This window comes from Bombyx mori, chromosome 22 (assembly GCF_030269925.1).
Source record: "Bombyx mori chromosome 22, ASM3026992v2".
Lineage (NCBI taxonomy): Eukaryota > Metazoa > Arthropoda > Insecta > Lepidoptera > Bombycidae > Bombyx > Bombyx mori.
In genome coordinates, this window is record NC_085128.1 from 1,767,527 (window position 1) to 1,795,147 (window position 27,621).

The 27,621-nt window shown below is 38.5% G+C and overlaps 1 protein-coding gene across 2 annotated transcripts in view; it reads left to right on the forward strand.

Moving 5' to 3' along the window:
• Positions 1-1,262: 1,262 nt before the first annotated feature.
• Positions 1,263-27,621, forward strand: part of LOC101743390 (netrin receptor UNC5C) — a 183,008-nt gene continuing 156,649 nt past the window's right edge. The window contains exon 1 of one of the 2 annotated variants that reach the window (XM_062674848.1): positions 1,263-1,408. The gene's annotated coding sequence lies outside the window, so the exon portion shown is untranslated. The remainder of the gene's footprint in view (positions 1,409-27,621) is intronic. The other variant, XM_021347035.3, reaches the window with a different exon arrangement.

The window sequence follows — 27,621 nt, forward strand, 5'->3', positions numbered from 1 at the left end:
CTGATTCTATGGTCCTAACCGCAGTCTTCAGTCTACCGGTGATCCTTATAGCCCTTGCAACAATCCTAAATATTGGGAATTCAAAGATAGATATCGTATTAAGAAGCAATTAGACAGTAGCGTAGTACAAATTAACACTGATGACTAATACATTTCTCGAGGTTTGTTGTAGTGTTAATTGCACTTCTTTCTTCAATCTTCACACTGCCAGAGTCTCTGACCTTGGATGAAGATCAAATTTTTTATATATATTTTATTGGTTATATGGGTGGACGAGCTCACAGCCCACCTGGTGTGAAGTGGTTACTGGAGCCTATAGACATCCACAACGTAAATGCGTCACCGACCTTAAGATATAAGTTCTAAGGTCTCAAGTATAGTTACAACGGCTGCCCCACCCTTCAAACCGAAACGCATTACTGCTTCACGGCAGAAATAGGCAGGGTGGTGGTAACCACCCACGCGGACTCACACGAGGTCCTACTACCAGTAAAATGTCGGATGAGACAGCTCCAACGGAGTCATTGATGGGCAGAGTCCAAAAAAACAGCTATGGGCTTGCAATCTGCTCCCAGCATCAGCGCCTCTTAAGCGGGAAAACCTCGCATAAGGCTTCCAGCCCTCCTCGCACCCATAAAAAAATCGCTGTCCACTAGACCTTAAGAGTGAAAGTAGGAATCGAGCGCATGAAATTTCTTGATTGCAATTAAATTGATCTTCATGGAATTTTGGCAGAACTGTGATACGGTGCGTGTGGCGGGTAGCCATCATACAACACAAGATATTTGACGGATGCCTGAATCTCGCTTACGATATTTTCAAGGTAAGCTTGCTTAAATACTAGTTCCGATCAACAACATTTGGTACAAGAGTTCGACGTGCAACCTAACCCATGAATCAGCTCGCTGAGTTTCTCGCCGGATCTTCTCAGCGGGTCGCGTTTCCGGTCCGGTAGTGGATTCATTCGTGAAGCAGCTTGAGTTGTTGGATCTACTTCGGAGGTGCCGGGTAACTGTCCCACCCCTCCTGTCTGGCCTTTGTTCACTCACCTGTCCTGGTGAAATTGGAAAGGCCTCCGGGCCACCGGTAATCCATCAATTCAAAAAAATAAACAAAAAAATACATTAGGACCGTCGGTCTACCGAGCAATATCACCCGCTCGGTAGAAGATCTTCCTTTCGTCATAAACCACAGCGCGGACTCATAGTGCCTTACCACGAATTCTTATAGGACACGTCTATACACTAACCCAGTCCTTGACGAGCGCCCGCTAACAATACCCGTGACCTCACGAGCAAATACTTACTAGCGTTGTTTTACTTGCGCGCGTGTTCGATTCAACTGGTATAAAAGAGACGGCTTTATAGCTAGTGTATTATTCTGTGCTGTGTTTTCCAAATGAAGTTTTGTAAGTGTTTTTTTAATTTCCTTTTCATTTGTATTTTAAAAGGACAATCCTTGCAAGTACATAGCGTAGATTAAAATATCCATCACAAGCGGAGGCTTAAATATGTAAATCCATATATATAAAAATAAATTGCTGTCCGTTAGTCTCGCTAAAAATCGAGAACGGCTGGACCGATTTGGTTAATTTTGGTATTGAATTATTTGTATAAGTCCAGAGATGGTTTTAAAGGTAGATAAATATGAAAATTCTCGGAATTAAATAAAAATAATAATTTTGTTTTTCCTTTGATGTGTCCCCCGTCGGACGGATTCCTTTTCTTTGTTTTAAGTTTATTTTATTCAAAAGTTTAGGTCTTTTATTTATCGCTTTATCGAGTCTGCCGGCTCAACTAGTAATATATAAAAAAGGTGTTCTGATTTATTTACCAAAGAGTTACAGGGCTCCGTGCGCTGTCTTCGTGATATTACAATAAGCATTTTTTCTCCTTATCACATTAAGCAATTAATCAACGTAAAAACTAACCATATCTATCGACGTGATAAAAAAAAATGTTAATTACATCTCGTAATCTTTGTGCGCAGAATATGCAAGTCACACAGATTTGATTGTTCCGTAATTTATCTGATGCCTTCAAAAGACGTGAAGGTATTTTAAAGATTAATTACGAATATGTATTGGCCCATTGTGTTTTGGAGTTTTTTTTTGTGCTTGGATTTTACGGTAAAGGTCATCTAAGATAGTTTAGAAACGTACATAAGTTCATTAGGGGTTTGCGAAGGGGCGTATTGACAGTCTTAGCGAAGAGATTTTGGCTGGTGAAGTGTTGTGAACCAGCCTGGTCATGGTATTTAGCTGCGATTCCACGTATTTCTGCCACGAAGTTGTGCGTTTTACGGCTTGAAGTATCGAAAACCGGAAAATAACTATATAAAAACTGGTAACAAATCACCCACGATCACCTGCTCCAAATTAAGATTCCCTGTGTTATGGATACCAGATACAGACATACAAATCTATATACGTTTAAATATATACATATATAGATAATACATACCCAGACAAAGAGCAAACAAACCTGTTCATCACGCGAATGTTTACCCGATATGGGAATCGAAACCACGACCCTCAGTGCTAAAATCATGGCCGCTAATTACTGCACCACCACATTTGGGATCTTGACGTCACATCTGCTAGTGTGTCACATTCACGCTCCTCTGTAAATAGCTCGTCTGCTATAAAAGAAACCATCGTCCTCTGAACCTTTAGTTCTCATTGAACACAACTGGATATCTTCGTGAGAAATATAAAAATCTACGAAGCACAACACTATTTTGTTCCCCAGCTGGTGGTAGGACGTCTTGAGAGTCCGCACGGGTAAGTACCACCACCCAGTCTATATCTGCCGTGAAGCAGTAATGCGTTTCGGTTTGAAGGCTGGGGCAGCCGTTGTAACTATATTGAGATGTTAGAACTCATATCTCAAGGTGGGTGGTGACATTTACGTTGTAGATGTCTATGAGCTCAGGTAACCACTTAACACCAGGTGGGTCGTGAGCCCGTCCACCCATATAAGCAATAAAAAAAAGTGTGTGTGTCCGCTCCGACGCACGACTGGAGTTTACTGGATATAAAAAATTAAACGAAACAATACGAGAAATTATAATTGTCGATGTTACAATTAATTGACTTAATAAAGATCGTAGTAAAATCCGGCAAGCAATTTTGAATTAAACAAAATTATGTTCTATTAACATCGTTACGTGTAACTCGATATTGAATCTAAATTTTGGGTTCCAATTAATATCAGAATAATCGGCTGATCATTTAATACAAGGAAACTATAACGATTGAATTTGATGAGTGCTTCTCATAAAGTAAGATTTACTTTTAGTGTGGTTTCGTGCTTTAAGGTTTTTTTTGGAGTTTACTCCTTTAGAATCGATTTACATATATAGGCCCGGGGTATGAAAATTATGGGGACCAAAATCGTACTAGCATGTCACACGAAATGCGTTATGCGCCTGATTGGCTCCTGATTGCGTGATGCGTGCGCGCGCCAATCAGGAGCCAACGCGCGGCCGCGTTATCGCAGGTGACGCCGGGCTGCTGCGCCGGCAGTCCGCCACAAAGCCTCGTACTGATCGCGCGTTTCTCTCATTATTGTATTTTCATATATTTGTTAGTCGTTTGTTTTGTGTCTCGTTAATTTGTTAATAATCTGTAGTGTATCGTGTTGTCGTAATATAGAACTATTTCTCGTATTGTTTCGTTTAATTTTTTATATCCAGTAAACTCCAGTCGTGCGTCGGAGCGGACACACACACTTTTTTATTTAATTCCGAGCATTTTCCGAGACTTCCACAAATAATTCAAGACCAAATTTAGCCAAATCGTTCCAGCCGTTTTCGAGTTTTAGCGAGACTAACGAACAGCAATTCATTTTTATATATATAGATAGATGGTAAGAGGATATTTTATGTACTCTGTATAATTGCTTTGTAACTCCATTTTGTAAACGTGATAAGGACTGCTTGCTGCAATATTCGGTATCACCTCCATCTCTATGTATCTCTGCTCTATCTGTCTCTGCAGGGTTGAACACATCAAGTGTACTCGTATCGATTCCATTATGTAGACGTTTGCAGCCCGTAAGTGTAAGTACCGATTTTTGCAATCCTTCCTATCAGCCCATGGACGTCCACTGCTCGACATAGGCCTCCCCAAAGCCTCGCCACAAAGACCGGTCCTGCGCTGCCTGCATCCAGCGGATCCCCGCGAACCTCAATAGGTCGTCGGCCCACCTTGTGGGAGGCCTAACCACGCTACGATTTTTGCAATACTTCACACATATTCACAATAAACCGTTAACATCGTCCAATAAAACCAAAAGAAAAGCAAAAATTATAATATATCTAATAACTGGTAGTAAGTCAACTTATAAGCCTGTAATAACCGTGGCGGTTAGGCCCAGCCTATATGAAGGTCTTGTCTATCACGGTACCATACAATTAAAATTGCGACGGATTCAAGATGGATGGGTAACCACTTTGCATTAGGTAGGCCGTGAGCTGGTAACACCCGATTCTACAGCGAATTAATTTTACACTTCGATTTGAATACTGCTAGAGTCAATATACTACCAACGCATTAGAGATTTGAATCTTGCCTCCCAAGGTACTTACCGCCATTCGCGATGCAGTATCAATGGGATTTAATAGTCGCTTAATATCAGATGGGCTTTGTGATTGTCTGCCGATAAAAACCAGCGATCACAAGATTGTAATGAAACAATATTACATAGGGCCTTCATATTTCCAAGCAGTACGTATATAGGTTACTTTGCATAGTAATTAACACGGTCGTGTGGCCTTCCATATCCCATTGTGTTAACCGCGTTAATTGTATCACGGAGTCGAAGCTCGGGTTCATATGCAATGATCGTAAACAATTTAATAATGAAACTATTAATGGTAAGTTCCTTCGTGACTTGGTATTGTTTAATATTACTAGCTTTGCACGGGCGATTTTGTCCGCTAGATAATACATTATCTACAAAGTACTTTGAGATGTTTCCATTGTGATTAAGCCATTTTTGAGACGAAATTTCTTATGGGACGATACGAAGGGCTACCCTAACCAGGAAAAACGTCCGTAACGTAATATTTTTATTAGTAATGCACACAGTGTATGACTTAACTTAGTAATAACGTACAAAAAATAAGATATTTTTTTATCATTCATTGACCACGATCTCAGAGCGTTCGTTTGCGCAATACACTAACTCTTATGCAAACAACCGTGAATGAAGTGTACCACAATAAGTTCGCACGTTACCGAATGACTGTGGGTTGTTGCGAAACCTCCAGTTTTATTTTCTATATACCTCGAATAGAACTTAAAATTAATATTTTTATAATAAGGAACTTCGTTCTTATCCGGTGTCCCACGACACCACACATTAAGTTTTTTTTATATTTACAAGAGATAATTAGAGTATAGCTTCTTCGTTACCTGCTCTTTATAATAGTGATCTAAGCCGGTGTGTGATTTAGATGAAACAGGCGGCAAAACCGAGAGAGCTAGATTATATTAAATACATGGCATTTAAAGGTTGGGTTATTTTGTCCCTGTTCTACTTATGACGTTATTGTTCTAATAACGACGACAGACTATTAATTGCAAACTATATAATTGATATTATATCTAAATCTATAAGGCGGCATCGTGGCTTTTTTAATTTAATTTCGATAAATTAGCTTAAAAAAAGGTTGAACACTAAAAAAATAGCTTTTCTTCAAAACAACATGACAACATTACCCGTGTGCGGGTAATGTGGAAGCAACCGAAGGAGGACCAGATTGCATTGTCATGACTTTTGATCAACAACTTTTTTATAACATAAAAAAAATACTTTTATTTCGAGACATCATATTCTCATACTGTGTTAGTACTACAAATAACTTACGGAGTATGTTATTATTTAAGTAAATCTAGATACATGCAACTTGATGAACCTACCCAGGGTCGTTTCATCCAGCCATTCTATCTACTATCAATATACACATTTGTTATGTCCATACATATTCTAGAATCATGATATCTTTCAGTTTTTCGGTTGTAAGCTTCGTAAAAGGTTATTTAGACCAACGCCGGTGGCCTAGCCCAAATATTTTTACATCAGATAAAAAAGGTCAAGTAGTGTATAAATCATTCGAAACTGTAATTCAATTATAATAAATTGAACAATTTATAGAACGACCAATAAAGATAATATCTCTCGTAGCCCTATCATTAAGCTATCGACGTTAAACACAGCAGCAAAAAGTCAGCAAATCGTTACAGTATCGAAAAATATAGTTATTATATTTAGCGTACATAAATAAAAAGGATACTATTTTTTTATGAATTTCAAAGAACGTTTACGAAACCGTGTTTAATTAATTTGACTTTTAATTCGATTGTTTTAATTTAATAATTACTGGAGTGTGTAGGCATAACAACGCCAAAGCTACCACCCACGTTAAGACAATTCCAAATGGCCCAATTCCAATTGAAGTTACAATTCTAAGTGATATTAAAATAACGCCTATTACGAACTTATTTCTGAAAACCAACTAGGCTTTAAATTATGCAGACAGATGTAGCTCATTGCTTATCTGGTGTTAAGTAATTACGCAAAACACAATTATTGCGCATTTGATTTTTTATTACACGTTGTTAATCCTTAATCGTGGAAGCCAATCGTGAACATAAGTTTACATTCGTATTTTAGCTATTTTTATGTATAAGAAAAAATTGTACTTACATGCGAAATTTCAACAATATTGTCGCGTCATTTCATGCACCGGACGTTTTATTTTTTAGGGTACGATGACTGCCAATTTCTACTGCTTGCAGCAAAAGAATATCTACCAAGTCAGTTCCACGTGACATAATCGCCCCCCTAATTTCAGCTGTGCACTAATTATGCATTTTAAGGTTTTATTGTGTGAGACTTTACTGATGGTAGGATCTCTTGTGAGTCCGCATAGATAGGTACTACCATCCTGCCTGTTTCTGCCGTGAAACAGTAATGCGTTTCGGTTTGAAAGGTGGAGCAGTCGTTGTAACTATACTCGCGACCTTAGAACTTATATCTCAGAGTTGGTGACGCATTTACGTTGTAGATGTCTATGGGCTCCAGTAACTTCTTAACACCAGGTGGGCTGTGAGCTCGTTCATCCATCTAAGCAATAAAAAAAAATTAAAAACCTTTGACCTCGCATGTCAAGGTGGGTGGCGATATTCATGACCTGGAATAAGACGACGGCTAGAGTGCCATCTTTGTTTTACTGCAGAAAAGGGCTGAATGATGCTACGAATTCCTTACTTGGATATCTTCATGTTACTTACTCTGCCAATAGTAATCCTTATAAGTCAAACAAAAGAGGCTTTATGAAATCGTTTCACGGCAACTAAGTGGCAATAGCTAATATAAATAAACTTAAGTTCCGTACATTGTTAGTTTGTAATAATTTTGATCACTGACTGAAGCCATTGTTGGAAAGTAATGAGAAAGGTGCAAGGGATAGCAATACTGTAATAAAGCCACCACAAGCCACCAATGTCAATATAGCCACCAATGTCAATATAGCCACCAATGTCAATATAGCCACCGATGTCAATATAGCCACCAATGTCAATATAGCCACCAATGTCAATATAGCCACCAATGTCAATATAGCCACAAATGTCAATATAGCCACCAATGTCAATATAGCCACCAATGTCAATATAGCCACCAATGTCAATATAGCCACCAATGTCAATATAGCCACCAATGTTCAATATAGCCACCAATGTCAATATAGCCACCAATGTTCAATATAGCCACCAATGTCAATATAGCCACCAATGTCAATATAGCCACCGATGTCAATATAGCCACCGATGTCAATATAGCCACCGATGTCAATATAGCCACCAATGTCAAGGCAGCCTCGAGAAAGCAAGAAACTTAACGGATACTCGCAGCAATGAATCCGGAATTAATTGTGATTTTTAGCTTTGATGGGCAATTGTTCTTTATAACCGATAAATAGCACTGACACAGACGGAGACTTAGGACTCATATCACAAAGTGCGTGACGGAATTTGCGTGCGTTGTCGATGTCCATGGACTCCGATAGCTAATTAACACCGAGTGGGCTGTTAACTCGTCCACCTATCTAAGTAATAAATAAAAAAAGATGGATTAAGTAAATCATGATATTTGTGGTTTTCTCACTCCCATCATTTATTACCTTGCCAAGTTTTTAACATAGTAATTCTGAAAAATTATCCCAAAAAATTTATGGCAAATCCCGCCATTAACGAGTTATTCCTGGACATAAACAAATTCATGTACCTAAGGTGTCAATTATTGGTATGAAAATATTTTCTTTTATTTCATAAAATGATTAGCTTATTAATTAATAGCACTTAACCTATTTACTTACCTATTTAATTCAATGAATGATTTTACTAAATTCAAATAAAAGACATTTACAGAAAATAAAACCTAACTGACTACAAAACATAAATAGACTTTCAAAACTATATCACGTCCGTCAAATACTTCATATGAGTGAACAATATTCCTACCCTAATTTATTCCCCTCACGGAGCATTCGCCCTTGGACCACTGAACCCTAAAACAGTTGGCATGCAGACCACATGCAGACATTGAACTCTGATCAATCGTTACTGAATTACATTGTACTTTTTCTATATAATTATATCGATTTTATTAATCGAGTGAGCTAATTTTTACCTTAAACTTAGTCCAACACAATACAAATCTACTTAAGCGCGGTGAATGTTCGAGCACGCTAATTAATATATCCAATTCATTTCACATCTAGATAAAATATAAATTTATTTTTTTATTGCTTAGTAGGGTGGACGAGCTCACAGCCCACCTGGTGTTAAGTGGTTACTGAAGTATAAACATCTACAACGTGCCACCCATCCTGAGATATCAGTTCTAAGATCTCAGTATATTTATTACGGCTGCCCCGCCCTTCAAACCGAAACGCATTATTGCTTCACGGTAGAAATAAGCAGGGTGGTGGTACCTACCCGCCCTGACTCACAATAGGTCCTATTATCAGTAAACATGAGTGTTATGAGGACTATAAGCCTGACACGAAGGTACTAGGCTTCGAGCATGACCCCCTATATTAAAGTCGTCACCACTGATCGCTGAATTAGGCAGCCAAAATTTAGATCAGAGATTCAATGAAACGTGTGATTGAAAAGGTGTATTTTGTATTGCAAACATAATTATTGCATTAAGATTTGTTTTTTTATCAGAATACGGTGCTTCCTATTTCTGGCGTAAAGCAGTCAGCGTTTAGGTTTAAATGATGATGTGGCTGGTATTTATCTCAACTGAGACTTCCACTTCTCTCGAGATGAGTGGCGGGTTTTACTGTATGATATCTGAGGCTTTCGATAACCAGGTGTACCGTGAATTTCTTTCAACATAAACAAATCCTCATCATCGTGAATATCATCGTTACAAAGAATTTAATTACTACAGAATACATTGATAACATAAACTTTTAATTCAATAAGCTAATTTTTTAAAGCTTTACTGGTGGTAGGACCTCTTGTGAGTCCTCACGGGTGGGTACCACCGCCCCGCCTATTTCTGCCGTGAAGTATTAATGTGTTTCGGTTTGAAGGGTGGGGTAGCCGTTCTCGAAGTGGGTGGGGCATTTACGTTGTAGATGTCTATGGGCTCCAGTAACCACTTAACACCAGGTGTGCTGTGAGCTCGTCCATCATCATCATCATCATCATTTCAGCCTGTCTGCTGTCCACTGCTGAACATAGGCCTCTCCAACTGATGTCCAGTGCGGCCGGTCCGTTGCCACCTGCATCCAACGTGACCCAGCAATTTTCACCAGGTCGTCGGTCCATCTGGTAGGTGGCCGTCCCACACTGCGTTTGCCAGTACGTGGTCTCCACTCGAGGATCTTTCTGCCCCATCGGCCGTCCGATCTTCGCGCTATGTGGCCAGCCCACTGCCACTTCAGCTTGCTAATCCTACGGGCTATGTCAGCAACTTTGGTTCTTCTACGGATCTCCTCATTTCTGATTCGATCTCGTAGAGAAATACCAAGCATAGCCCTCTCCATAGCTCGCTGCGCGACACTAAGCTTCCTGAAAAGATCCCTTGTGAAGCACCACGTCTCGGAACCGTAAGTCATCACTGGCAACACACATTGGTTGTACACCTTTGTTTTTAGGCACTGAGGGATTTTGGACGAGAACACATTTCTTAATTTACCGAACGCTGCCCAGCCGAGTTGGATCCGCCTACTGACCTCTCTCTCAAAGTTGGACTTACCTAATCGGACTACCTGTCCCAGGTATATATAGTCGTCTACAACTTCAAGAGTAGAGTTCCCAACGGTAACTGCGGTGGGCTTAATATGGACATTGAACATGATTTTCGTTTTATCCATATTCATTTTAAGGCCCACTCGTTGAGAAACTCTATTGAGGTCTCCGAGCATCTGTCCCAAATCTTCCAGCGACTCAGCCATGACTACTATATCGTCAGCAAATCGAAGGTGTGTGATGTATTCGCCGTTTATATTGATGCCAAATCCTTGCCATTCCAGAAGCTTGAAGGAATCCTCTAAGGCAGCGGTAAACAGTTTCGGGGATATGACATCTCCCTGTCTAACTCCTCTTTTAAGCGTGATTTCCTTCGTGCAATGCTCCTGTACTCGGACTGACATTGTGGCGTTATTATACAAGTACTTCAACACCTCGACATACCGATAGTCAATACGGCATCGCTGGAGAGATCTAAAGACCGCCCAAGTTTCGACAGAATCAAAGGCCTTTTCATAGTCCACAAACGCCAAGCATATGGGCCGATTATACTCTTCGGTCTTTTGTATAATCTGCCGCAGCGTATGTATGTGGTTTATGGTGCTAAAGCCTTTTCGGAAACCGGCTTGTTCGATAGGCTGAAAGTCATCGAGCCTGCGTTCGAGACGGTTCGTGATGACTCTCGAGAACAGCTTATAGACATGGCTCAGCAGTGTTATGGGCCTGTAGTTCTTCAATAAGGATTTGTCGCCTTTTTTGAAAAACAAAACCACAACACCCCTGTTCCATGCCTCCGGCGTTTTCCCTTTGAGCAAGGAGGAATTAAATAGCTTCTGAAGGACTTTCAGTACCGGCGTCCCGCCCGCTTTCAAAAGCTCTGTGGTGATTCCATCCTCGCCCGGCGCCTTGTTGTTCTTGAGCTGTTTGAGGGCCATCCTAATCTCGTACAGGCTGATGTCCGGGATATCCTCGGTATAGTGTCGGGTTAACTTGGCTCTAGGGTCTGTAACCGAGCTTGCAGGCTCATTGGATATCGAGGTGTATAACTGCCCATAAAATCTTTCTATCTCCCGTAGTACCTCGGCCTCATTCGACGTTACACGTCCATCTTCGGTTTTCAAATTTGTCAAGTGGCTCTGCCCAATAGACACGTCTCTTGCAAAGACTCTGGAGCCTTGGTTCCGCTCAATAGTTTCCTTAATACGTTGTGTATTAAAGGAGCGTAGGTCGTGTCGCATGGACTTCGTGATTTGTCTATTGAGCTGCCTATATGACTCAGCTTCCTCAGAAGTTTGGAGTGTCATAGAACGTCGGCTAGCCATGAGGTTCCGGGTGTAGTCAGATAATTTTTGAGGTCTATTTTTGCGGTGGGCTTTAAAATTCTTAGACCCTACCATATGGACAGTTTCCACCAGCCTGCTGTAGATATCATCCACTGATAACTTGCTGTCTAGTCCTTCGAAGCGATTAGATACTTCGAGTTGAAAACTCTCGGGGTTTTGAATATGTGCATTTGGTGGTCGGAGCGTGGACTTCATCAGACGCGATCTTTCCAATCTGACATTAATACTCAATATGGCCCTTACAATTCGGTGATCGCTTCCGGTTTTTACTCTATGGATCACAGAGACATCGTTGAATATCTGTCTACTGGTGCTCATGATGAAATCGATCTCATTTTTGGTTACACCGTCGGGACTCATCCAGGTCCATTTCCTGTGAGGCGGCTTCTGGAAGAAAGAATTCATCATATAGAGTCCTTCTTTCTCCAGAAAGTCGGCCAACCTCTGTCCTCTGGAGTTCCGCTGCCCATATCCAAACTGACCCACTTTCAACTCATCATTGCTTCTACAACCCAGCTTTGCATTAAAGTCTCCCATAACAACAGTAAAATGTGTTTTGGAGCTATGTATGGCCCTACTGACGTCCTCATACAAAGCTTCTACCTCATCGTCTGGGTGTGTCTGAGTAGGAGCGTAAACCTGTATGACCTTCAATGAATATCGTTTCGATATTCTGAGTATCAGGCACGCTACCCTATTCGAGACGCTCCCGACGGATACAATGTTGTTCACGAGAGACTTGTGGACGATAAAACCAACACCACCTTGGGACTTCTGCTCTCCCTCTCGGTAAAAGAACAAGTGGCCGGACTGCAAGGTTATCGTATCCTCTCCCTGTCTTCGGATTTCTGATAAACCAATGACGTCCCAGCGCAACTTGTCCATCTCTTCTTCCAACTCGACAAGCTTCTCGTCCAGCCTCAGAGTGCGCACGTTGTGTGTTACCAGGGCCAGTGGTCGTCGTTTTTGGGGGTGGTAGCCGTGTCTCTGCCGGGGATTCTTAGCACCCCCTACCCCGCCGTTACCGTGACCGCTACCGTAGACAGGAATAGCGGGGCCGCCGGGGACTAGGGGCCTGGTTTCTCTGTTACTATTCATGGAGGTATTTAGCCTACTGTACCACGCTGGCTAGACGGGTTGGTACAGGGTTTAATTTCGAGTTTTCCTTCTCTTGCACTGATGTCTTGTGCATATTCCCATAGTCGGTTCTTACGACTCCCTAGGATAGTATAGGGGTGGTGACACATTGTATTCTTACTCCGTCACCACACGGATCCTCCACGGAGCTCGTCCATCCATCTATGCAATAAAAAAAAATAAAGAAATAAGTCCAGTATTTGTAAAAACAGTGCGTTCTCAATGTATTTGAAAAAAGCCGGCAGCCGTTGTAATTATACTGAGACCTTAGAACTTATATCTCAAGGTGGGTGGCGTATTTACGTTGTAGATGTCTATGGGCTCCAGTAACCACTTAATATCAGGTGGGCTGTGAGCTCGTCCACCCATCTAAGCAATAAAAAAAAATCTATTACAAATTAAAACACGTGAATTGAAACTACACAGTTGATATAATAAATAATAATAAATAAATAAATATTTACTAACAATCACGCCACGTTAACTGGTCCCGTGGTAAGTTCGTAAAGAACTTGTGTTACAGGTACCAGATAACGGAAATAAATGTAAGATTTTTTATTATACACATACATATATTTAATATACATCCATAACCCTGGAAAAGACATTTATATTTATCATACAAATATCTTCCCTTGGCGGGATTCAAACCCGCGACCCCCTTGTGTAGTGACCATGTCACTTACTACTACACCAGACGGCCGTTGTTATTAATAACAACGAGTCAACGCCCTGCTACCGATATCTGAGCTATGTTAATCTTGTCACCACTTTATTCGCATTCCATCTCGATTTATTGAACATTGCCACTGTTTAGGTGCAGTTTAAGAACAACAATTTATTGTATTTAATAAATACTCATTTATTATTAAGGCGTTGACGAAGCTGTATTATGCGATTCTTTCTTTCTTAGATTTCGCAAGTTTAATTTGTAATTTAGGACGAGACGGGGAAATTAGATAAATTTGGTAGGCAGTGGCTTGGCTGGTAGGCAGCGGCTTGGCTCTGCCCCTAGCATTGCTGACGTCCATGAGCGACGGTGACCACTTACCATCAGGTGGGCCGTATGCTCGTCTGCCTACTTTTTTCTTTCTTCTCTCTTTTCGTAAGGGAAAACACACGCCTCAAAAAGGGTCGAATACTCCAATAAACTCTTCGTTTTTTTGAAGCCTGACGAACGAACACAGGGCCCTCCTGTTGGTGAGCGGTCAACGGTGCTTACAACATTCATATTGTATACTCATTAATTAATATATTCGATAGGTACAACGAGACACGAACATTACTTGTTACTCGTCTTCTAAATTACTGCCAAGACAAAAGAAGAATATTCTGTAATAAAAATCAAAATTAATGATATTAATTATAATGGGTACAATTACCAGTTGTAGGTAGGCTTATTTGCCACGTACCACGTACCTTCAAACGAGACTTGTGGAGAGCATTAAGCGGTAGGCAGCGGCTTGGCTCTGCCCTTGACATTGCTGAAGTTCATGGGCGACGGTAACCACTCACCATCAGGTGGGCCGTATGCTCGTCTGCCTACAAGGGCAATAAAAAAAAGGTTATATAGTAAACACAAATGAACAGGCACCTCATCTTCCTCCTTGCGTCATATTCCTCAATGCAGGGTCGTAAACACCCTTCTATATCAATTTCTCTCGCACGATTTTTCTCCATTTACTTCTATTTCTGGCGACGTGAAGCGCGTGGTGTAATCTGGAATCAAGAGCAGTGCGGATCTGGTCTGACCAACGTATTGGGTCGCACCCTCGAGGCCTTTTCCAATCTAATTTACCAGTATCACGGCTTTTTCTGTCACGAAGCAGTCACGTGTTCTTACTGGTGGTAAGACCTCTTATGAGTCCACACGGGTAGGTACCACCGCCCTGCCTATTTCAGCCGTGACGCAGTAATGCGTTTCGGTTTGAAGGGTGGGGCAGCCGTTGTAACTGTACTGAAACCTTAGAACTCATATCTCAAGGTGGGTGGCGGAATTTACGTTGTAGATGTCTATGGGTTCCAGTACCCACTTAACATCCGGTGGGCTGTGAGCTCGTCCACCCATCTATGGAATAAAAATAAAAAAGACGTATCCCATTTTGTAGTAGGGGACACTACAAATAAGATTTTTTTTTTTTTTTAATTTTTTTATTGCTTAGATGGGTGGACGAGCTCACAGCCCACCTGGTGTTAAGTGGTTACTGGAGCCCATAGACATCTACAACGTAGACGCGCCACCCACCTTGAGATACAAGTTCTAAAGTCTCAGTATAGTTACAACGGCTGCCCCGCCCTTCAAACCGAAACGCATTACTGCTTCACGGCAGAAATAGGCAGGGCGGTGGTACCTACCCGCGCGGACTCACAAGTGGTCCTACCACCAGTAATTTAGACATGAAAGTGGATTGTGATGTTCATTGTAACATGAATGTCTCAAAATGATTTACATTTTTACCCTGGGGATACCGTAACCACTTAAAACAAGATTAATAACACGCAATATAAAGAACAGTATTCTTCATTTGATTATTAAAGAACAAAAATACTTATTTACCGCACATTTCCAAACGCGTTCCCGACTCCATTAATATTGCCCAACAACAACGTTACGCCTCTACCGATACCCGCTTTATCTTCACACGTTCGACATTTGACTCCTGTTATCCAACTAGAAGTGTCAGACACGTCATTATTCTTATATCTTAATGTAGAAGTCGCAATTAATGCCAGGTTGTTTGTCAAGAATGTGTGAATTTAATAGCGTCGGAACATTCGTCCGAATGTATCACGTGCATCTTTTTCCAATCGTTTCTTGTTTGACGAGCATACCTTGTTTTTAGGTCATCACTTTAAATTTATATCGGTAGCTATTAGAGATAGAGAGTTAGAGATAGAGAGAGAGGGAGAATTCTTTATTGTACACCAAAAAAATAAATAAACAATGCGATACAAAAAAAGTACAATTGGCGGTCTTATCGCTAAGAGCTTATATATTATCGGTATCAATAACATTTCCAGGGCTTGTTTTTAGGCAAGTTTTGAGCAAAACCTTTCGGAATTCTGGTCTACCGAGCAATAATACCTGCTTGGTAGAAGATATCTTCCTTTTGTCGTTTCCTTGTGCGTAAATCGCTTCTTATTCAATCCCCATTATTGATGTAGTATTTGTTTCGGTTTTCGCGAGTTCTAGATATAATTAAAACATCACTTACGATTTTACGACGCGTCCTTTTTTGAAATTGTCATTTTTAAAATTTCTGTTGCTTAGAATACCTTTTAATTTACATGATCACGGAGATTAGGCCGCAAAAGTACTTCATAGGGACGTCTTATGTTACTTGCCAATTTTAGAATTAGGAGGTAAATATAGATAGATCTTTTTGGGCGTATTATTTCTAGTATTTTTGGTCCTCAACCTCCCATTAAGTTTCTCACCGGATCTTCTCAATGGGTCACAATTTCCATCCGGTGGTAGGGTCTGCGAAGCACTACTCTTTCAAGGGCTAGTGTTAGCAAATTCTGTCAGGATGAGCCCGTATCCCAGGACTATTCCATGGATCCATGCAATGGAATAGCCCCTTAGGTTATCAACGAATAGATAGGAAAAAAATCATCAACGTTAATAGTTATTAGAAATATCAGAGGCACAGCCAAACTACCGCCGATCACTACTTTGCCACTGGTCATTAATTAATTAGACACATTCCTACAAGGAAACAACTTTATCAATATTCTACGCACAATTCTACAATCGCAATGGTTACATTTGCACTACAACATTTCCACATAATTAACTAATTAATCCTTTAAATAGACACTTCACAGCTGCCGATGATGTCAACAAATCATTATGTAGCTTGGTAAGTGAAATGGCGCCAATACATTTCTATTGAATCAATAATTCATAATTCTAGATTGATTTTTGTTCCCTTTCTGTCAGCGCTAATTAAATGAGCGTCGCGTTTATTCGACTTTGATTTAATGTGATTTTGAAATGTCTTTTGTAAAGGATCTGTTTAGCGTGTTCAAGATTTATTATTTGATAAAGGTCAACTTTTTTCCTTGAAGCAAGAATTATCAAAGCAAAGTTTTATTTTTATTCTCTTGCCTGGACGTCTAGCAAGTCTATTTAGAGAACTTAAAAAAGTTGCGGCGTAAGAGGCCTTATCGATGAAGACAATGGTGTAGGAAAAAACCTGATGGATGGATATTGCATCGCTTAATGGCTATTGTTCTAATAAATAATTTCGGTTCGATATAAAAAGTACGCTTTGGTAACTGTAAAAAATTAAACGGTTTGATCGGGATTAAGCCTTTTGTGGTCCATAGCTGAGCGAACGAGCTAATGTCCTATCTGGTATTAAGTGGTTACCGGAGTTCATGGACATCTGGTGGTAGGACCTCTTGGGAGTCCGCACGGGTAGGTACCACCACCCCGCCTATTTCCGCCGTGAAGCAGTAATGCGTTTCGGTTCGAGGGGTAGCCGTTGTAACTATACTGAGATCTTAGAACTTATATCTAGAGGTGGGTGACGCATTTACATTGCAGATGTCTATGGGCTCCAGTAACTACTTAACACCAGGTGGGCTGTGAGCTCGTCCATCCACCTAAGCAATAAAAAAAAAAAATAGAAAACATCATAAAGCTATTGCCGTCAACCACCTTGATAATGTATAAGATCGGTAGGTACTTCAATAAAAAAAAAATCTGCCAGACTGCAGGATTTGAACACTGGCATATCAATACGAGTACCCAGACGTCTTATCTCTTAGGCCACGAGATACGTCGTCCAGCTGTCGTGCAGCTGGATGGGAAGGGTTGCTCCGTATTGTGAAATTTGTTACTAAAAGCATGACGGCCACGATTACTCTGCCAAGAGTGTAGCGACGAAGAAGAAGAAGGTATACTTAAGGTGAGATAAGATCATAGTGCGACACTTGAATGTATGTCGTCACTTGCTGATATGTCCCCATGGCTTGGGGCCATCATCTTGTTGCGAAGAAATCGTTTAATAAACTATAACTCTTTTCCCGAGGGCTGTGACAGAGTAACTTTTGATAATTTATCTAGATATCCCAACAAAACGACACCAAAGATATTCTAATAAAATTATTCCCCGGAAACGAATTGTTTCTTCGTAATAAGCCGAGCAATAAATTCTCAATCTTCGAGATGATCAAAACAACAGAAAGGCAAAGTTTTGTCTGACGTAAAATTGTTGTGGGCCCGTCAAACGACTGAATTGTCGACTCGGCCGGTATTGTACTAAGTTCGCTAACTTGAAAACTTGACTGGAGTTAAGTAGGGCGCTTAGCTTTCGAGCTATTTACCGAAGCTTTGAATGTTCGTACCTCGGATTAAGTCGTTATTACTTTCTGCAGGTTTGCATACAATAAACAAGATAGTCCGGCCATCTTTTCATTTTCTTAAAGTCTAATGGCCGTAAATAAACTTATTTTGTAATTAATAACATATTCTAGAGAAGAGAAACGTATATTAGAGTTTAAATTTAAATGCACCTTAAAGATAACACGCGGTTTTGGAAAGATGTAAATAGCCACTGTACAGATTTTATAAATGTATGAGATATGTTCACGAAAAAGGGTGATTAGGTAGATCTATTCATTTATACATTTTTGAGACGATTCATTCTTTTCAAAGATTTAAGTTGACAGACATTTTTTATGGCGCCTTAAGCAGATGTTTTTTTTAAGGAAATTACCAAATACAAGAGGAGTTATTGTGAAATTTACCGAAGATCTTTAAGTGGGCAAATAAGGTAAGCTGTTTTACGCATTCAAAACCAAAAGTCGTCGTGTTTTAACCAAATCAGGAACGACATACGAAAACGCTATCTCATTATGCGGACAGTGTGAGACGGCCCTTAGACAAGGCCAGTTTGTTACGTAGTTAGCCACGACGCCGAGGGAGCGCTAATCTGACAAGTAACAAAGCAAAACAAGGTACTGTCCGAATGAGATCGATTGGCTAACAAAAACATAATGCTGCAATATCACTTTGCATTCTATTTTTTTTTTATAGCTTAGATTGGTGGACGAATTCACAGCCCACCTGGTGTCACTGGTTACTGGAGCCTATAGACATCTACGACGTAAATGCGCCACCCTCCTTGAGGTTTGAGTTCTAAGGTCACAAGTGTAGTTACAACGGCTGCCCCACCGTTCAAACCGAAACGCATTACTGCTTCACGGCAGAAACAGGCAGGGTGGTGGTACCCACCCGCGCGGACTCACAAGAGGTCCTACCACTAGTAATTACGCAAATTATAATTTTGCGGGTTTTATTTTTATTGTAAGATGTTATTCCTTCACCGTGGAAGTCAATCGTGAACAATTGTTAAGTACGTATTTCATTAGAAAAATTGATACCCGCCTGAGATTCGAACACCGGTGCATCACTCAACACGAATGCGCCGGACGTCTTATCCGTTAGGCCACGACGACTTCATGAAAATAAGTCAATACAAAATCAATAGGATTCTTCATACTGATTGAAATTGCTTATATTACTTTTTTTAAACGAAGTAAAACAATTTTAGCTATCGTGGTTACATATGACACATGATGACTACAAAAGCTATAATAAAATAAAATAAACTTAGCATATTATGTAGATAATACGAAAAAAAAGTATAGTGTTGGTATAATCATTAGACAAGTTTTTTTAATGATCGACGAGCGATTTATTTGAAATTAAAGCAAAAGACCTAACTATAATTATTAATTATGTTAAAAAAAGGGTGCGTGTACTTATATACGCGCGTAAGAAGTTATACTTTATTTTTATTAAATTTATTTCTTTTTTTATTTATTTAAATTTTAATCAATTTGAAAAAAAATCGATTAAACAACATCCTCAAACACGCATATTGGACATCCCTTTTCTTGATATCGTATATTCTGTTAATTTTGTGTCACGGTGCACGCTCATCGTAAAATTTCATTCTCATCAATTTTTCATAACGCGCCTAAAGAAGTATAACTTCAAAAAGTGTTTTTAAATCAAACTAACGAGCCACGCAAAGCTACGATTATATTGCTGGTCAGCGGATGCAGAACAATTTCACACCAATGCTACAAAAATATCTGATAGCTACCTAATTAACATGACGTCTATTCTTGGGCTAGTTACACAAACGACCTCCCGTCATTTGGCCGAGTAAGTTTCAATTAGGACTTCCCTGAGCTAAGACCGCAAAGGATAAAATCTTGTGCAGTTCAAGTAACTTGGCAAATGAGACCTCGCCCTTTCCTCTGTTAATGCCTAATGGTTAATGTTGTTTACAATATTAATCGTAAATTTTTTTTTTTTTTTTTTATTGCTGAGATGTGTGGACGAGCCCACAGCCCACCTGGTGTAAATATTTAAATAATACTATTACATCATAGCCCGCGACGTAATTACTTAGGAAGTTTGTAGGAAAAAGCAATGTCCCATCTACTATATTTACGAGTAGCCAAACTAGAATTTTGTTTTAGTCTATGATTAAAAAAAGGTCTCTCGGACTCACTGGTTACCTGTGGTTTGTGTTGATGTCCGTGTGCCACTATATGTAAAGGAAAAAAAAGTACATACCTAATGAGCGGAAAGGTTTATTTTAATGATACCAAAAAAAGACCTTTGTCAACAAAGTTTATATTTATATTTTATTGACATTAAAATAAGCGATGAAAATTAGCGCAAGTGTGAACACTTCATAATATCAACTTCAAGAACATTGTTAGCATAATTTTCCCTGCATATTTGAATCTTTTTGGTGATAGTGATGTGCTCGAATCGATATGAACTTTTCAATGAGTAATATTATTGTGAAGGTCTCACTAAATTTTTAATAATTAGAGATCATTGTAATAGATCCAAATATTAATTATTAGCCTAATCCTAAAAAAATTTACAAAGATAAACTGTACGTAGACATTTCCGAAAAGCTTAAAAATATACGTAGTATGGATCCTAAAATTGAACTTGCGACCCCTTTATTAAAAAGCGTTGTTTGTAAAACCCACATGGAAGACAGCGTATCGATACTAGTTTCTATAACAATGATCGTTTACAAATTTGAATAAACCAGGGTCTCCCTAACCTTTGCTTAGATGGTTCTCCGGCCTAACATTATTTCCATGCAATACCTTTTTATTTTGTTGTTATCGCGAAGGTTCATACGCGAATAATTTCAGTTAATGTTTATGATACTGTTACCTAAATAAAAGATGTTTTCGGTCCAGTGTTATGTTTTTTTTTATTGCTTAGTTGCGTGGACGAGCTCACTACCCACCTGATGTTAAGTGGTTACCGGAGTCCATAGACATCTACAACGTAAATGCCGCCACCTACCTTTGAGATATAAGTTCTAAGGTCTCAGTTTTTAAAGTACAATGGCGGCCCCACCCTTCAAGCCGAAACGCATTAGACTTGGTCGGAATTGATAAAAGTCGTGTATATTTTTTGTTGTATAGTTCTTTTCGTTGCTTATCGTATATTTCTCTTATTTAAGTTATGAGGAATCTGTGTAGTAATTTAGAAATAATATATCTTGTAATTTTCTTATTTGCACTTTATTATATATTTAGAAAATATTCTCTGTTTATCTCCTGTGTTGAAACTGCATTCCGAATAAGAGTTCGAAGTCATAACGATTTAAAAACGCTGTGAATATGTACATACTTACTTGAACAAACAACATTGCAATTTTATAATGTACAAACTGATATAACCTAAATTATACCAATTCTTATCAAAAGAACTTCCTTCATTATTTCGAGTTATCAATTTTATAATTGCATCAAGCTCGTGAAATGGTCGAAATCAGATATTTTTGAAGTTATACTTCTTTAGGCGCATTATCAAAAATTGATGAGAGTGAAATTTTACGATGCGCGCACACCGTGACACAAAATTAACAGAATGAAGTTGCCCACTAAATCGCTCATTACAATACGATCGACGTAACTTGGTGTGTCTGAATATAGCCGCAGGTGAACTTTCGCGCATGTACACTCGTAAAAAAATGTGTTATTAGCATTCATTTTTCATAACATAATTAATGACAAAATTATTATTTAATATAATTCGTACTAAATATTATTAAATTATTAACGTTAAATATTTATTATTCATTATTAAATATTGAAAAAAAAAGAAATAAATTTAATAAAAATAAAGTATAACTTCTTACGCGCGTACATAAGATTTCAAAATAATTTTTAAATTGAAATTTCTATAAGCGGACATTTTCTACATGAGCATCTGATTTAGACTAAAAGTAACGGCTAAAACCGATCTCAAGACGATATAAAACAATAGTTAGCGAGCAGGAAGTAGTAACAGCGGAGTTATCGTAATGAAATGAAATGAGTCACACGACCCATTTAGTAGTTCGCAGAGTCGCCCACGAGTCTTGTGGCATTGTTTAATTGCTTTCAGAACTTTATCTTGTCCTGTTGTGTGTTCGTTATGAGCGAAATATGTTTCGAAATTTAATAAGTGATAGATTATTGTCTATTTACTTGATGTGAATTGCCAAAGTTATACCCTAATGTCCTATAATTTAAGATTAATGTAATTAATAGTTTAAGAGATACTGTTGCTTAATATAATTATTTGCAAAAAACCGTATCATCAATAATTAGGAAATGAATGGATTACATTTCACAAATAGCATTTATATTTTCTCAAATGTTATAATTATTAAATGTGTATTATAAACTATATTTTCAGAAACTTCATGTTAAATTATTTTGATTTGTTATATTATAAAATTAAAGTGGCAAAAAAATGACATTAAAAAAAACTATATTTTCAAAAACTTCTAATTTGATTTCTATTATAATTTCCAGATAAGACCTTCAATTTTAAGCTGTGAGAAGAAATTAAATTAAATGTTCATCTCGACTGGTCTTGTTGATAACAGAGAATAAGACTTCTTGATAAAATTGTCGGAACACTTACGCTGAATTTTAGATCCTACAAATATTTATATTGTTGAATAATACTTTTGTCCAAACATTTGTGTTTGCCGAAGACCGCTGTAGTCGTGTAGATAATCCACAGGGTCGGAAGTAACCGCTTCACCGAAAGGTGAAATATTTGACACCAAGTGAATAAAGCATCCGATAATAGAGTTTTTGAAGGCCTCTATCGAAAGCTTTCGCCACAAAACGTTATCAATGCTGTGAGACATGTTAACGGAATAGTGTGACAATTTATTTTTATATTAAAGATAGACATATTTGGTTTCTCTGGAATTTATTTTTAAAATGTCTACGTATTCTACAAAGTTTATGGTTATCATGTACATATTAATGCTTAGTGTTATGAAAAATAAATTGATTGTAATTTGACTATTTAATTCAAGTATATGTATATCGACGCTTGAAAGGCAAACGTGACTAAGCGACAATGCGTGAACTTTACAGTAGACTAATTTAAAGTTGAAATACCTGAAAATAAAATTTATTTTAACGAATCTAGCTGTAGGATTGAAATTATTTTAGTAGACAGAGAAAAATTTTTTTTTTGCGCATCGAATATGGTTATTGCCTATCATTTATGTACAAAGCTGTTATTGTCGCTTAGTCACTTTTGCCTTTCAAGCGTCGATATGGATGGAGAATATATCGAGTTGTACCAGTACTGCTAGTAGTAGTCTAAAAGTCTCAGATCCTCTTAACACTACGAAAGACGAAAACTGTATTGGCTTCATTACAGTGAGAAGAAATAAAATGCGTGAACAAAACTTTTTGACAAATAGGCAGCGTTTAGTTCAATACAAACATCGAAGTAAATAGGACAAAGAAATTAATCGCTACAAATAAATATTGTACAAGAACATTCTCGATAAATAACTCAATCATCTGTCCTCTTAACATCCCATCATGACGACAAATGATAACTGACGTTTCGGTATTAAGTTGACCAGTTTATTTAGAGTTCGGGCAATTGTTAATTTCCTTCAATGAGCTAATGGACCAAATCCTCGTCGTTGAGTTTATAATTGGTTGATTGGACGTGCATTTTGAATAATCTCGCATTCGCTTTCGCTTTGACCTACACTTAAATTACTCGGTTAAATTTAAATCGTTTAGAGTGATGACTATTTTAGTTAAAATCTGTCCAAATGTGAGGTAGTTATAAATTAGTAGGTTTCTAAAATAAACATTGTCTATAAATTCGGCCCACGGCTGGTAAAATATGATTCGTGTTTAATTCGCTGCGTTGAATTGTTCAGATCTACAAATCCAACCTTACTCCCTGACAAAAATTGAAGACAAACTTAGAATTTTTAACCTCTCCTCAGTTTCATCATGTCAATGTACTATGAAACCAGTGAAGATACTACGTTATTTGATCATTTCGTCCTGTATATAGAAAAGTGTCTACTGACAGTAAGGGCCAAATCAAACAATAACACAATATGAGGTCACGGAGGACTAGTTAATAAACTAACGTGATCATTTTAACATTATAATTGAATACTGGGCGATAATTAGTGTAATCCAATACTTAATTAGTGTATTCGTATAATAACAAAAGCTGATAATATAAAGATATAAAGTAAGCTGAGAGCTGAAAGCTGAGAGCTGAAAACTATGAAGGATTATTTTGCTTACCAACTATTTGACCTGTTTAACATTACAGAAAAAACGCATAGAAGGTGTGTTTTATTAACTGATATTATTACTACTCATAGGCATGATAATAGATCTACCTATATATTAGTGGTAGAGCCGGAAACTCTTATTACGATTACAACTAACTACTTAGGTACCTTTGTAAAAAGCAGTTGTATATGAATAGAACTAAATACGTGGTTCTTGAGCTTGAGCAAGCAGGATCAGATCAGTCCGTGTCCTTTGCTATAGATTACAGGTTCACAATTGCATTTCAGTCACAGAATACAATTTGTTTTATCTTTCAAATCGAAACTTATGACTGCCTCGCAGCCAAAACAGGCAGGATTTACCGGTGTGAGCCTTTGATGCTATGCAAAAATTAAATGTAATCACCCTCTCAGCTCTTCAAAGGTTTTTGTTTATACTACCATCCAACATTATATTGTCATACATGTTTTAAGTACATTTACATATTTTTTTAACATAGTAACAACATTCTAATCAAAGAGAATACCGATATAAAACTATTAGTAATATGGCGTCCATTACCATTTAACGGCACTGACCGACTGACCTTTAAGCACTGATATTAACAGCTTCAAAACCGGCCCTTGTACGCTTCGGAAATTCCTTTTTCTCATCAGACCTTTTACTGCCTTTTAGGGCACCGATAATGCCCCGGAACCCTCTCATTAGTCTGATGGATAACTATCGTAAATGTTTTCATTCGAAACCGATTTTAATTTATTAGTATTGCATGTCGTTTGAGAATAATTAATGACTAAACAAGTTAATATCTAAAATTTAACTGTTCTATTATTTTCTATACCAAACGCTATGAATATGTCATGCTTTCAAATCATGCCATAACTTCGGTTGTTCTCTTTCCGGGCTATTTCGTTGGTAGTATAAGGAGATATCCTAATTACGTTCAGACTGTTAGGTGAGTTTCAACCTGAAAGGACTTGCTAACATTAACTCTAGCAAGAGCAGTGCTTAGCTGAATCTACCACCGAATCGAAATCGAGACCCATTGAAAAGATCCGGCTAGAACCTCACTGAATTGTATCTATGTGCTAGATTGCATATCGAACCCTTCATCCTATAGACCAGTGCTTGGCGAGCCTAAAAGCACCTAGACTGGATCTGGAAGATTCGATTAGATGTACTTAGGAAGACGGCCGCTTTGTAATGTCCTATCGTCTGGGTCGGTCATATAAGTAGAGGCGGCCACGATAAGGTTATGGTGTTGCGCCGCTTTTTCGAAGAAGCGTTCGGACGCTGTCTCCAGATACATCGATTCTAATTGGAGGTCGTCGTGAAGATCTACATTCGTGATATACCACGGTCCTCCTACAGATAACAAGTGTATAAAATACTACTTAGGACATATACACCACTATACTTTAGGACATTCCTAAACGTAAAATGTTATATAATTGTTTTGAAATTTAAGAACACACTAATAAGTATGGCAACACAGTTAGTTGCAGTTGCACAAAAAATCTGGTCATACGTGCACGTGTACATCAAGTACATCAAGAAATAAAAATCCTTCGCTCTGAATCTAGTTTCTATTAAAGCTAGCACACGAAAATACAGTCCACACTCTAAACACCCCCAATCGTAAATTACGAGCATATTCAGTACAATACTGATGTAAATAAATAGAGCCACAACTTTAGTTCACAGCAAAACACATAAAATATATTGCTAAATCGGATATTACGTGAACAAGTCGCCTCGTCAAACGTTGCCTATATTCATGAAAGGGGTCGGGACCGGGGTCTCGTCCGTAACCCGGCCCCCTAAGAGTTTCGGGCTCCACCCGTTTTGTGCGGGAGGGAGCCTAGGCGTGGGGCGGCGTGGTAAGCCGCGTTCCCCCGACCGCTCCAGGGGAAGGTGTAGCGCGGCGCCATCAATGCGGGCTCTTGGCCCGTCGACCGAGGGAACCGGCGGTCGTGTCGCTGGTGGCCGCCGATCCGGCATCTGGGGGACGGCGGGATGTATGTAATATGCTCTGCGTAAACCCTGTCCCACCGTCTCAATAGCTCCGACTGGGTTCCCACCCGGTCCGGGGTAGGGCGCCGGCTGTGAGCGGCAGGAGTTTTTAGTGAGGTTCAACTCCCACATACCCCAACCGCCGTGCGGGTGGGGATCCGGCGATTTTCTCCTGTGGAAAAAAAAAATATTCATGAAAAGCAGCTTATTTTCTCGGTTGAAAGCGAAGGTCAATGATGGTAATAGTCAAGGTATAGCTGGAACGTATCAAATTGAATATGGGTAGAATGCTTAACTGGGAGATGGATTAACGAAGAAAATTAAATTTTAATATTTTATTTACCACATTTTTATGGAAAACAGAAAACACAATATTATAGACAGTAATACTTAACTCTATAGATACTTACAGAACAAAATCATAATAGGGATAAATTAAATATCAGTCTTGTGGCCAAATACAAAAGGTTTAAATTCGTTCTAGAGCTAAACTATAGATCAACAAGATTTATGAAAATTACGTAGTTTGATTAACATCAAACAAGTTTATACTGTACTAGATTTTATAACAAAAAAAAACGGAATTTCATACAAAAATAAACTACTTCAATTTCTAAACAATCATATGAATGCAATGAATTGAATTAGAATTGAGTGAATTTAAACAAATGAATTCTTTATATTAAAAAAAAATTTTTGTGCTATGAATACAGAAATCACATACCCATTTAAGAACAGCAAAAATATTGGCAAAGTAATGCTGATGCCTAGCAAGAGCACCAACCTTCAAACCAAGTGACCTAAAAATCATCAAACACCACAATCACAAATACCTGCCACGTTTCTCCGCAACGACAAACGTTGAATTGCCTTATATTTGCATACTGTATTTTATTCTCTTCCACAACGTACTGCAATAAAACGAGACATGAAAATCTATACTAATATTAGAAAGAGGAAAGTTTGTTTGTTCGTTTGAATCGAATAGGCTCTGAAACTAATGAACCGATTTGAAAAATTCTTTCACTGCTTGGAAGCTACACTATTCCCGGGTGACATAGGCTATAATCTTTTTTGAAAAAAATTACAAAATCCTTACTAAAACTCCAATAATGTAACCCAAGGTGTAAAAAAATAACCTAAAATATTCTTTACATCGCGTGCCTTGCGAAAGCTATTGATGATAGAATAAAATTTGTTGTTTGTTGTTTAAAATGTACTACGACT